Source organism: Malaclemys terrapin, chromosome 1 (assembly GCF_027887155.1).
Source record: "Malaclemys terrapin pileata isolate rMalTer1 chromosome 1, rMalTer1.hap1, whole genome shotgun sequence".
Taxonomy (NCBI): Eukaryota; Metazoa; Chordata; order Testudines; family Emydidae; genus Malaclemys; species Malaclemys terrapin.
The window spans coordinates 233,630,570-233,644,799 of NC_071505.1; the positions used below are offsets into that span (position 1 = coordinate 233,630,570).

The 14,230-nt window shown below is 43.0% G+C and overlaps 1 protein-coding gene across 4 annotated transcripts in view; it reads left to right on the top strand.

Annotated features, from left to right (window-relative positions):
• Positions 1 to 2,108: 2,108 nt before the first annotated feature.
• Positions 2,109 to 14,230, top strand: part of UBE3A (ubiquitin protein ligase E3A) — an 86,177-nt gene continuing 74,055 nt past the window's right edge. For 3 of the 4 annotated variants that reach the window (XM_054009216.1, XM_054009207.1, XM_054009208.1), the window contains exon 1: positions 2,109 to 2,459. The gene's annotated coding sequence lies outside the window, so the exon portion shown is untranslated. The remainder of the gene's footprint in view (positions 2,460 to 14,230) is intronic. The other variant, XM_054009223.1, reaches the window with a different exon arrangement.

Consider the following 14,230-nt stretch of genomic DNA (forward strand, 5'->3'; position numbering starts at 1 on the left):
AAATACATTCAAACGGCAAGGAGCCAAAGAATGGAATCCTCATCCCTAAACTTAATACATTCAGATTATGTCTGGTATAAGGTGATCACCATTGTTAGATGGAAATAAGGGGAAACCACACAAAAAATAAGAGACGGTGCTTTATTTTAATGGACATTTTAGGGAAACAGCATTTCCCGTAGCATATCATGTATTTTTCTCTCAAGTATACATTTCCACTGCCCTCAAGTATGCAATGCACTGATCAGAAGCTTCAATTTAATGTTTAAAATGGTTCTTATAAGTTTTAATACATAAGAACGGCCATACTGGCTCAGACTTATGGTCCATCTTAGCCCAGTATCCTGTCTTCCAACAGTGGCCAGTGCCAGATGCTTCAGAGGAAAGAACAGAACAGGGCAATTATCAAATGATCCATCTCCAGACATGCCAAACCCGTGGAAAAAAATGCAGAAATTGGACTTGTTTTTGGCTTAATTGTCTTGTGAGTTGCTTGTTGGCTAGTTTTTAGCTTGTTGCTTGTAGGCTTGTAGCTTGTTGCTTCTTTTTTTTTTTTTGATGGGCTCCAGGTAAGCAGGGCAAGGGGCAAGCAGGGGCAAAGGTGGGGGGAGAGAGTCAGGGGTGCACAGCGGGCCCACCACAGTCCAGACTGCATGCCGGGGGATCTAGTCACATAGTGTTGAGGTTCTTAGGGATTGGCTTGTTTTGAAATGGGATTAGCTTGATTTTTGGCTTATTGTGAAAGTTGGGGTGCTTATTTACTGCGTGAAAGTTTGCAACTGCGTCCATCTCCTGTTGTCCAGTCCCAGCTTTTGGCAATCAGAGGCTTAGGTTATGTCTACACAGCAAAAATAACCTTGGGTTTGGCTGGAGGGCCCCCTCAGGGTCCTAGAGCCCAGGCTCCAGTGTGAGCCGGGAAGTCTACACAGCAATGTAGGCCTGCTGTGGATTTTTCTTTGCTGTGTTGACATACCATGAGGGACATCCAGACCATCTTGGTTAATAATCATTTATGGACCTATCCTCCATGAACTTATCTAATTATTTTTTTAACCCAGTTATACTTTTGGCCTTAACATCCCCTGGCAATGAGTTCCATAGGTTGACTGTGCTTTGTGTGAAGTACTTCCTTATGTTTATTTTGAACTTGCTGCCTTAACTTCATTGGATGACCCTTGGTTCTTGTGTTATATGAAGGGGTAAATCACACTTCCGTATTCACTTTCTCCACACTATTCGTGACTTTATAGACCTCTATCAGATCCCCCCTTAGTCATCTGTTTTCTAAATTGAATGGTCCCAGTCTTTTTAATCTATTATGATGTGGAAGCAGTTCCAAACCCCTAATCATTTTTGTTGCCCTTGTTTTGTACTTTTTCCATTTCCAATATATCTTTTTGCATGAGCTTTTCCACTCATTTTCCACAGCTGCAGACAATAGTTGGCATTTCTGCTGTAGCTGGTCCCTTACAGTTGCCCACTTGGGGTGGGAGGGTAGCAGGATTTGACTTCACAAAGCAAGCCAGGGTCCTGCAAAAAAGTCTCCTTCACTCTGGGACTCATCGTTAAAGCACTCCCTGCCTGAGCACTAACTGAGGCAGGAGGTCAGGTGGAAATAGCTTGTGATCACCCAGTTGAAGGCCGAATCCTAAGGCAGCCGCACTGGTGGGCAGGTAATTAAGGCTCATGGTTGGGCAACCTTAATCCTGGCCTTTCCTAACGTTGGCGGGCTCGACCTTGCAACCCCATTATTGCGCCTTCCCGCAGCGTGTGTGTAACCACCCCAGAAGTGCTGACACAAGCCCGTGGATTGTACACCCCTCTCTCGACTGGGGGGGTCTGGCTCGAGACTGAACCCTTGGGCTTAGCAGACGCCCCCCAGTCTCGCTTTCCCTTTCCTCTGCTGCCCAACTCCCCGCGAAAGGGTGACTGTCCGACTCCAACATGGCCGCCAGCGCGCGCGGCCGCCTAACCGCTGCGTGCCGACAGCGTCCGCCGCGAGACCCTCGGCTGCCTCCGCGCCCCGCCCAATGGGAAAGGTGGGAACTCTATGGTTCCGGGCGGAAAGTAGCGCGCCCTGATCTCGAGCGCGGTGCATGCTGGGATACCCTGCTATGCCCGCGAGTCCTCCGAGGCTGCGCCGCGGCGATATTCGTGTTTCTCCCAAGATGGTGGCGCTGGGTTCGGGGTGAGAGAGGCGCAAAGCGGGCCCTGCCCACCTCCCCGACCGACCGCCGCCGCCGACCGCCCCCAGCCCGGACTGCCGGCCTCGCCCTCAGCCACCGCCCTCCGGACCCCGCCGAGGCCGCCGCCCCGTCCCCTCGCCGCAGACCGGCCCGGCACAGCCAGCGGCGCCGCCTCCCCGCCCCGAGAGCAGCGCGGGCCCCGCATGAGCCCGAGCGGCGGCAGCAGCAGCGATAGCGTCAGGGCCGCGCCGGGGAGCAGGCCGCAGCGCACAGGTCCGTACGCGGGGGTTGGGGGAGGTTCAGCCCGGCCCGGAGACAGGCGCCGCCGGGCCCAGGCGCGGCGCGCCCGCGTGTCCCAACTGGGACAGTTTCGGTTTCGTCGCTGGGGTTTGCGGGGAGGCCTCCGTTCTCGGGGCGGGGATGGAGCGCGGGGCGGCTGCCCAGGTGCCAGGAGATGGGGGTCAGGGGTGACCCCCGAGACAGGGGTGGTGCCTCCGTTTTGGGGGGGAGGTGCCCACGGGGCAGGGTACGTGGTGTGAGCGGCCTTCTGTGTCTCGTGCACACGGTGTAGGAGGTCTCCTTGAGAGTAGGGGGTGGAGAGGAAGCATGACCAGTGCTTTGGGCATTAGTTGGGGAGATGTCAAGTCCCTGCTCTGTCACCAACTTCCTGTGTGACCTTGGACACGTCACTTAGCCTCTCTAGGTAGGTCTACATGGCATTTTGGAACCCACAGGAGCAAACTTCAGGGCCTGGGGCAATGGACTTGAGCTAGCAGGGTCGCTCTGGTGCTTTAAAAATTGTTGTGTAGACAGCGCTTTGAAGTTGTGGTGTGGGCCAGAGCTGGGGTTCTGAAACCCTGGCCTCCTGAAACCCTGGCCTCCACCCTGCGCCACAACTTCAAACCACTGTCTACACAGTTACTTTCAGAGCACTAGCAGGAACGCACTAACCTGAGTCTGTGGACCCAGGCCAGAAGGTTTGCTCCTGTGGGTTTCAAAACACTGTATAGACTGTGCCTCAGTTCTTTAAAGTGCGAATAATAGTACTTCCTTATCTCACACAGTGTTGTGAGTTACAAATATTAAAGATTAGGAGCTGCTCACATGCTACTGTGATGGGTCCGTATAAATGTGGTAGGCTATTCAAGGGGGTAAGCTGACTTGCTTGTGTAATATGTCATCCTGGTTGAAGAGTTGGACTTCCTGAGCTGTAAACAAGCTGTTCTTTAGTTCACTTTATTTAGTTAATGTTGATTGCAGGATTTTTTTGCTTTTTGTGCCAGTGTTTAGCATCAAAAAACAAAGCAAATACATTGGCTGGATTCTGCTCCTTGCACTCTTTCTGATCCTGTTTCAAGTTATAACATAACTGAGTTAAGTTAACTATAAGTTATAACTGAGGGTGAAATGTTCTGAAGTTGTACCAGTGGCTGAGGTAAATGCTGGTGCTGTGGAAATGTTTTTATTAAATTGATTAGTTATAAGATTTGTAAGTGTTTATAGTTTACATGTGCTATCTTGTTAGGGTTGTTACAGTCAAGGAAAGCTTTTCTTCACTTTCTGTGTAATACCCACACTGCTCCTGGATTCTAAGCATCTTTGGATGGGAAATGTGTTCTAGGCACTATTCTTGTAACCTGATACTTGCAAGAAGGACCCGCTTGTATGGACTTCAGTGGGACTCTGTACAGATGCAAGGGTCTGCAAGGATCAGTTTGCCGGATCCGAGTCTTATTTGGTGCAAGATGTCAAACCTACTGTATCTATGGCAAAAAGTCAGTTTTAGGGCAGAGACCTTGGATTTTTATTTTATTTTAATGAGAAGTGGCTAGCACATTTTGTGTGCTACCAAAACAAATAATTTTAATTCATCATGTGCACTCAATAAGCAAAAAAGCTGGGAAACAGACTTAAAGATACAGATTCTATCACTTTATAATACTATGAACGTTAGTGTTTATTAGTGTGTGTGAACTGTAACCATATTCATCTTGTAAATTAAACCTCTAAAATGTGTATTATAAAATTAATTTGAATAACTTTCTCACATAACATCCATATATTGACTTACATACATATTCAGATTTTCTTTATTCGTAGTTCTGGTCACTTTTAGCTGCGCATCTCCATCAGAACAACTGTAATTTTGTGTTGACTGTTACAACATAAACTAGTTTTAGAAAAACTGGTTATCATAGTATTAGGTAATATATGACATTATTTATCACACTGGAATTTAAAAGAAGATCCTTGTTGTGTCTACTCTAGTGTTTTCCATCACTACAATATGAGTTCCTCCGAAGAATTTAAAAATAAATAAATAACAGCCATACTGGGTCACACCAATGATCCATCTAGCCCAGTAGCCTGTCTACTGTCAGTGGTCAATGCCAGGTGCTTCAGAGGGAATGAACAGAATAGGTCCATTCTGTGTCGCCTGATCCCAGCTTCTGGCAAACAGAAGCTTTGAACACTTCAGAGCATGGTTTTGCATCTCTGCCCATCCTGGGCAATAGCCATTGAAGGACCTATCCTCCATGAACTTATCTAGTTCTTTTTTTAACCCTCTTTTAGTCTTAGCGTTCTCAACATCCTCTGGCAAAGAGTTCCACAGGTTGACTGTGTGTTGTAGGAAGAAATACTTCCTTTTGTTTGTTTTAAACCTGTGCCTATTAATTTCATTCGGTGACCCCTAGTACTTGTGTTATGAGGAGTAAATAACACTTTCTTATTTACTTTCTCCACACCTGTCGTGTTTTTATAGACCTCTGTCATATCCCCCCTTAGTCATCTCTTTTCCAGGCTGAAAAGTCCCGGTCTTGTTAATCTCTCCTCATGTGGAAGCTGTTCCATATCCCTAATAATTTTTGTTGCTCTTTTCTGTACCTTTTCCAATTCCAATATATCTTTTTTGACATGGGGTGACCAGATCTGAATGCAGTATTCAAGATGTGGGCATACCATGAATTTATATAGCAATATGATATTTTCTGTCTTATCTATTCCTTTCCCAATAATTCCCAGCAGTGTTCACTTTTTCGGACTTTTACTAATATTTAAGTAAAAACATGAATCTTCATTCCTAGGTTTTAAGAGAAATAGTTTGATTTGCTTATAATTTATTTTTGGTTTTGATTTTAGTGCGAGTGGGTGTGTGCGCCTCTGTCTCTGAGAAAAGAAGTTATAGAAGGAAAGTTAGGTTGAAGACATTAGTTTTGTATTTAGCTCTGAAAATGGTGAGTTCATGGTCATTATTACCTTTTGTGGAAGTGAGTTCCATAAGATAAACCCAGCTCCTGTGGAAATTCCAGCTTCGTACTGTACCTCTCTTTCCTTTAAAAATTCACACAAGTTTGTTTAGAGCTCATTCTGCTTATTGCTGCAGTTGTAAGAGGCAAATGTCAGTGATATTCTTTGTGATTGGCAGTTTTTGTGGATTTTAGTTAACTAATGAAAGAAAAGCATCGGTAGGTAGTATTAAATTGGCCATTTAAAAATAATATTTAAGGTTTGTCAAATACAAATTGACACACATTGTCACATTACCCAACTTGTCCCATTATAAAGTCTATTTTCAGAAGGCTTATATTATGTTTTATATCATGTTGGGCTGAAACTTATTACAGAACTTGTTGGCCAAGATAGATATTTCTTAAGTTAATTAAAACTACACTTTTAGCATGCAGAGTTTAAAAAAGCATGATCATAATGCTATTGCAAGACCTTAATAGATTTATCTACACTAGGTTATCTTCTCAATTTTCCCACCGTAACTACTCCCTGGTAGTGGTACTAGCGTAGACAAGCTGTTGGAGTTTTAACCACCATGTCAACTAAACCAATACACTCTGGTTGCATTTTCAGTTCATAGAGCCCTGAAAAGTTGTGCATCTTGCATATGGCTCAATTTTTCCAGCTTCATTTTTTGTTATAATAAAGCAGAGCTATTGATCACTTCTCTGCATCAGCAAAGTTTTCTGTTCTGTCCCACGGTAATACGTTTCATGATGTATCATAACAGGCTTTTTGGGATGTGTAAAGATTTAATAGCTTAATTTAGACTTATTAATAACCTGAATCCCCAATTTATCCAATATTCTGGATAGTTGAGACACTTGATATGCAATTCTGTACAGTTTAATGTCATTGCATTTATTTTAACCATTTAAGTGTTGATGTAGAATGCAGGTGGGATATTTTAATCCTGTATGCTTGTTTAGCAGCTTCAATAATCCTTTGGACATGACACCGTCAATGCTTTTTTATCAACCTCAGTTCTGTATTAAACTTCTATACTGTTGAAATGTGATGTTTTGAATGCATAAATATCAAGAAGTCTAGTTGATGAGCAATCACATCTCTTCTGCATTGCAAATATATTTTCTCCTCAGTTTACCTATTTGTAAAATAGGTGTAATATTTATCTAACTTATTAGGGTATTCTGAGATACGATTAATTTATGTACATTATTTTGACATTCTGCTATTAAAGACCGTGTAAATTATATAAATGTAAACTATGTAAAAGCATAACCAAACTATAGCTGCACTTTTCTTCTCTCCCTTCCATCCCTCAAAAACATTATCAGTGAAAACTGAGGACACTCAGTACTCATGGGATTGGGTATGTAATAAATAAGTGAGGCTCATAAGGAGTTAACATGTAAATTCTCATGAAGGAATACGTCTTTCCTACTAGCTGGTGTTGATAGGAGTAGGTCTATTTGTAGTTCCCTCCTAGTAGATATTCATGTAAGTAGATAGGCAACATATTTCTGCATAGGGCTCATGGAGAACAAGTACCATATATACTTGTTCATTAGCCCGTTCATTTATAAGCCGACCCCCCAAGATGGATAGGTAAAAATAGCAAAAACTGTATGAACCTTTCCTAAGCTGACCCTATATTTCAGGGGTTGGCAAACTTTGGCTCCTGGCCCATTAGGGTAAGCCACTAGCAGGCCTGGATGTTCTGTTTACCTGGAGCGTTCACAGGCATGGAGCCCCTCAGCTCCCAATGGCAGTTTGCCATTCCCAGCCAAAGGGAGCTGCGGGAAGTGGTGCCACTTCCCGCAGCTCCCAGTGGCTGGGAACGATGAACCGTGGCCACAGGGAGCTGAGGGGCTCCATGCCTGCAGTCTCTCCAGGTAAACAAAACAACAATGTGTTAGATATTCAATTCAGTGATTCCATAGAGTTCTGAAAACTGACCATTGATTCCTACCCTTTGTTTCCTATCTTTAAGTAGTGATCAAGATAGAAAGAACTTGGTCATTGAGAGGTCAGGGAGAGACCAGTACTTAGACATGCTCATGTGTAGGGCCCTACCAAATTTACGGTCCTTTTTGGTCAATTTCATGGTCACAGGATTTTAAAAATCGTAAATTTCATGATTTCAGCTATTTTTAAATCTGAAATTTCGAAGTGTTGTAATTGTAGAGTTCTGACACAAGAAGGAGTTGGGGGGGGGGTACGCACAAGGTTATTGTACGTGGGGTTGTGGTACTGCTACCCTTACTTCTGCGGTGCTGCTGGTAATGGTGCTGCTTTCAGAGTAGGACAGCTGGCAAGTGGTGGCTGCTGGCTGGGAGCCCAGTTCTGAAGGCAGCCGCAGCACAGAAGTAAGGATGTCAATACTGTACCACGCCACCCTGACTTCTACCCTGCTTCCTGCAGAGCTGGACCATTGGCCAGCAGCCGCCACTCTCCTGCCACCTAGCTCTGAAGGCAGCAGCACAGAAGTAAGGGTGGCATGGTATGATATTCGCACCCTTACTTCTGTGATGCTGCTGGTGGGACACTGTCTTCCGAGCTGGGTATCGGTCCAACGGCCGCTCAGCTCCGAAGGCAACACAGAAGTAAGGATGGCAATACCGTGACTCCCTTAAAATAACCTTGAGACCCCCATGCAACACCCATTCAGGTCAGGACCCCCAATTTGAGAAACTCTGTTCTCCCCCCGTGAAATCGGTATGGTATAGGGTAAAAGCACACAAAAGACCAGATTTCACAGGGTGGGAGGGGGAGACCAGATTTCATGGTCCGTGACATGTTTTTCATGGTTGTGAATTTGGTAGGGCCCTGCTCATGTCTGAATTAATAGATCTGTAGATGCAAGCATGTTAACTCATTCATATTGGTAGGTGGGGACAGGGAGACTTTCATGTGAAGAGGAGGAGAACTATGTGGGGGAAGGATTGTGAAGCAGGGAATAAAGGATAAACAGGCTTATTGATTAAACTATAATATAAATGAAATAGTAGAGTAAGACAATAGATTCATGAGAATGAAGAAAAATTTTTCCAGGGATAGACTTAAAGGAAGTAGTGATCTGCTTCTCTTTGAGGCTCCCCTAAGACTTTCTCCCAAACTATCTATAAAAAGCATTTCATATCAATTGGAAGAAAGGGCCAGTTGATTCAATATAAATATCTTCTTTTTAACCATCAGCATTTTTTTTAATAAGTTGAGCCTGCTTTCCCTTATCAGTTTTACAAATCCCTGGTTGGAGGGAAGTAGGGATGGTGTCGCCTGCTTCATTTTTTTTCTACTACCTCCTTCCACCTTTCCTACCTATTTTGCAGAATAGTGGAGAATTCAGAGGAAGAGCTGCAAATGCTCAGCTGTGTGGGACTAATTGTTGAGGTCTTTGAATTCTCACTTCAGTGGCTGAGGCAAGAGGAGTGAGCCAACCACTTCTTTGAAGCATCCTGCTCATTTTTTTTACGTGTGTGTGTGTGTGTTTTAAGAGAGACTTCTGATACTCGGCTGAACAGAAAACATGGATTTTCCTTGGTGGGTGAAAGAGGCTTTATAGTTTTGATGTGTGCATTCGCTATCGTATAACTACATGGATTATAAGGCCTGGTCTGCACTTAAAATTTAGGTTGCTATAGCCACTGCGTTCAGGGATGTAAAAAATCCACATCCCGAGTGCCATAGCTATGCCAACCTAACCCCCAGTGTAGATGTAGCTAGGTTGATAGCTTCTGTCAGCTTAGCTACTGTCACTCAAGGAGATGGTGTTCCTATCATAATGGAACCATTGTGATAGGCTGCATCTACACTACAAAGTTATGCCAGCATAGCCACAGTGCTGTAGCTGTGTCGCAACAGACACTGTAGCATAGATATGGCCTTAGACTTTTCAGCCAAACACATTGCAGCTTTCATCCAAGTCATTTTAAAAGTATTGCTACACGTTTACATACATTGTTAGCCCACTATTCTTACATCTTTTTTTCAAAATCCCGCAAACCCACGCAGTCCTCCTTGCTGTCCACCATCTCTGACAGAAGCATGGAGCCTGCACAGCTCTGCACTATTGTCATGACTGTTACAAGCACAGGGCGCACAATCCTATAGCATTTGCAGAGCCACAAGAAGAACCAAATGAATGGGGAACAGCTTTCCTTGGAGGAAGGATAGCTGTGGGACATAGCGAGAACCAATTCAAGGTTGTGGTGGCGTTCATGGAGCAGCTCTAGACAGTGCCACACTGCTTCTGGGCCTGAGAAACAAACACTGGTGGGATGGCATCATAAATGTGAGTTTGGGATGATGAGCAGTGGCTGCAGAACTTTTGGACATACAAGGCCACATTTCTTGATCTGCGCTGAGCTCATCCCAGCCCACCAGCAGAGAGACACCAAAATGAGAGCTGCACTAACAGTGGAGAAATGAGTGGTGATCGCACTGTGGAAACTTGCAATGCCAGTTTGCTACTGGTGAGTTGGGAAATGGACTGCAGGGGCAGTTTTGATGCAAGTGTTCAGGGCCATTAATCGCCTCCAGCTATGCAAGACTGTGACTCTGGGCAGTGCGCAGGATCTAGTCGATGGATTTGCAGTGACAGCACACACATCCCTATTTTGCCACCAGGCCACCTTTCCACTGAGTACATCAACAAAAAGGGCTATTTTTCTATGGTTATACAATCATTGGTGGATCACTGGGGATGCTTCACCGACATCAATTTGGGCTTGTTAGAGAAGATACATGACACTCACATCTTTAAGAACTGTTCAGAAACTACAAGCAGGGACTTTCTTACCTGACCGGCGGGTTACCGCTGGGTGGGAATGTTGAAATGCCAGTAGTGATCCTGGGGGACCAAGCCTTCCCCTGGGTCATGAAGTCAAACACCTGCCACCTCGACAGCACCAAGGAACCATTCAGCTACTAGCTCAGCAGATGCAGAATGACAGTTGAATGTGCTTTTGGTCGTCTGAAGGGTCACTGGCGTTGTTTACTCACAAGATTGGACCTCCAGTGAGAAAAATATCACAATGATTAGAGCTGCCTTCTGTGTCCTGCATAATATATGTGAAGCAAAGGGGGAAAAGATTTTTCCACCAAGGTGGAGGTGGAGTGGCTGTCTGCTGAATTTTAACGCTCAGATACAAGGGCTACTAGAAGAGCTCAACATGCTGCTATATAGCTCAGGGAGGCTTTTGAAATATAGTGAGCAAGAGTAGTGTGTGGTATGCTCAACCTCGCCCTGCTCTTTTTGTGGATCATGTGGTTACTGTTGTACATGTAGGAAAATAATATTCAGTGCACCTATTTTGTTTTGTGTGATCCTACGAGTTGTGTGTCACCGTTACTATGAACAGCCTTTCCGCCAGAGCAATTCAGTCAATTCAAGAGAGACCAGGTGGATTTTAACCATTTTTGAAAACTACAATAGAAGTAAGTAAACAATCTCACTCCCCGCTGGGTGGTCCAGTGAGGCATACCGGTTGCAGGCAAATGAACCTTTTTTTTTCTTGTTTAGAGTCTGTCACTACACCACCACACAGAGAAACTCTTTACACCCTCCTATATATCCGAAGTTACGCATGTGCCTTGTAATAGTTACATGCAGGGTGGATTTGATTAAATCAGTTTGATTTAAATCATGGTTTAAACCACTAGTCAGGAAGATTCGATTTAATCATGGATTTCTACATAAAAGTGCATTCTTGTTGGTTGTTATAACCTTAATACATATTCTTCATCACTCGGAGATAGATGTAGGTTTCATTTTTAGAAGGTACACACTATACATCTGTAAAGTGATTCATTTTGAAAACTTTTCAGATTAGTTTTACAGCTATATCAGAAAATGAATGATTGGTTATTTCATTTACCAATTGAAGCAGATATTTATGAAGTCATTTGGAGGTGAACTATTTCCAATTCAACAGGTTAATCATTAATATTTGATGGATTTTCTTGCCATGCGGTATTAGGACGAGAACATCACCAGACAGATATTTAAATTGTTTTATTTAACTAAAACAACAACATTATGTATTCTGGATTTTTTTTGTTCAACAGCAAATATGTTTTAACAAAACCAACATATGAATTTTTGAATTTAGTTAAACATTCAAGTTTTTTAAAATCAGGTTTGTTTTTGTTAAAATTGTTTTTAACTAAAATAGTTAAATGCATTTTTTAAAAAAAAACAAAAGTTAAATAGATTGTCAGCCAGGTCAACATGAGAAACTTAAAATATTGGCTTCTGCGGCCAACTCAGTCGTCTTCACCTTCATTTTCCTGGTTGTTCGTAATCTGGAAAAGAAAAACAAAATTTCCTGCTTTTTCAGGTCCCAAACAATTTCTCAAATTGGAATGAATTAGTCCAAAGGAAGAAAATATTCTTTCTATACTGGCAGAAGAAGCTACTGCTATTAAGTGAGATTGTCACTTCAACCATCTCTGAATCCAAGTGCTTAAGTGACTTCCACCAGTTCATTGGTGTGACTTTATTTAAAAGATCATCGGCAAACATATATTTCTTGAATGGTTCACTCTTAGCTCTGAAGTTCATTATGGTTGGCATTTTGGAAGCATGATTGCTGGATGTCCATGTCATAGCCAGGAAACATTTTCCAAAGTTCACTGCAGCCAATTCAGCTTACTGAGCCAAATGTATATTACATTTGCTTGCAATCACTGTCTAATTGCCAGGATCTGTAAGAGCAAAGCCAATGTAGGCTTTTCCATCAATGTGGTATAACGAACCATCTATAAACCACACCTGAATAGATTTTTGTTTAGGAAAAGATTTCTCATCCCATTTGGAGCCCCAGAAAGATATTTCTTTCGAGTGCTCAGTTGAAGAAGAAGTGGGCACTCATGGGGTTCCCACCTACCAATAATCCTCAAACCGTTTTAGATGGTTTAGACGGGGTCTTTTACCTGCAAATCTCAATCCATTAAAGCTGAAGTCCAGCGAGCCAACTGAGGATTTGATACCTGCCCATCTTTAATTTGTCCAGAGAAGATATTTTAGAAGGGTGTGAAGAGTCCTAAGGACTATGTGTTTAACTCGTAATAGATTCTGAATGGCCCAATACACTACTAGAATTTGATTTCTTTTATTTTTTTTTGCTTGCAGAAAATTGGAGCATAAGCTTGTCATGTCATCTGACAAAGTGGGTATTCATCCACGAAAGCTTATGCTCCAATACGTCTGTTAGTCTATAAGGTGCCACAGGACTCTTTGTCACTTTCTGTAGGTTAGAATGTGCTAGTGCAGCTATCTGGGCAATTTTTGATTTTAAGCCCTGGACTACTTGATTGTGTTCAGACATCCATTTCCAAATTTCTCCCTTCTTGAGAAGTCTATACAGTGGTTTAGCAATTTCAGCAAATGCTGGAATAAATTCCCTATTGAATCCTGCTAATCTCAGAAAGGATCTCAACTCATGTTCAGAGTACTTGGACTTACTCCTGAAGGGGCTGTCTGCTATCAGGGCCAATTTCAGTTCCCAGGAAGGATACTTTATTCCTGGCTATCTGAACCTTCTTCCCATTTAATTTTAACCCTGTCTCACTCAGTAGTTTAAACAACCAAGTTAGGACTTCTCTGTGTGCTTCCTCAGTTTCTGAGGCAACTAATACATCGTCATCATGTACCAATACCTGATCAGTTTCCAAAAGAGGAGCCAAAAACTTGGTTATGTCTGCATGAAATAATGTGAGAGAGTTATTAAATCCCTGAGGAAGTAGGGTCTGTGTAAACCAGGGGCAGGCAACCTATGGCACGCGTGGCAAAGGCAGGCACGCAAGCTGATTTTCAGTGGCACTCACATTGCCCAGTTCCTGGCCACCAGTCTGGGCGGCTCTGCATTTTAATTTAATTTTAAATGAGGCTTCTTAAATGTTTTAAAAACCTTATTTACTTTACATACAACAATAGTTTAGTTATATATTATAGACTTATAGAAAGAGACCTTCTAAAAACATTAAAATGTATTACTGGCACGCGAAACCTTAAATTAGAGTGAATAAATGAGGACTTGGCACACCGCTTCTGAAAGGTTGCCGACCCCTGGTGTAAATTGTGACCTTTGTGCATGAAAGCAAACTTATATTTCTGTGCTTTCTGGGGCCACAAGGACAGACCAGAAGCTATTAGTTAAATCAAAAATAGAAAACCACTTCTTTCCATCAGTTACTCGTTCTAATAGGTCCTGATAGGATGCCACCACTGGGGCAACTGCAGGAGTACGTTGATTCAATGTTTCTTATAATCAGTGATAGCACAGATATCTGGAGAATGTCACTCCCAAGAATCCCTGTATCATCTTCCAAATTTTGTTTGTCAAATTTTGTGTCGGTCTGCGCCCCAGATATTATTATTATTGGAATTTTATCTGTGAAAGGTATAAAGGGGGTTGACCAGTTTATCTGTCCAATTCATGTCTCCTGGATTTTAAGGACCCATGTGCACTCTGTTCTACAGGTAAGATACGTTTTCATGCCTTGGTATCCACTAACATTTTGTATTACCTATCATGATTTTAACATTGGGTCGCCCACAGGAATCCCAGGATAAGGGAACCTCCATGGGTTGGTGGGGCATGTTGCCCTGTTGTGGACAGGGAGCATTAGACTCCAGTCCTGGGTCACCACCCAAGGTTCTAACTGTGTTTGCAGGTACAGATTTAGAAAAAGTCTTTCCAGGTGCTTAGAAAGTGTCATTATTAACTTCCAGTATGGAATTCTTTACTTGATATCTTCATTTTGTTTTTTAAATGGTCTCTTAATTC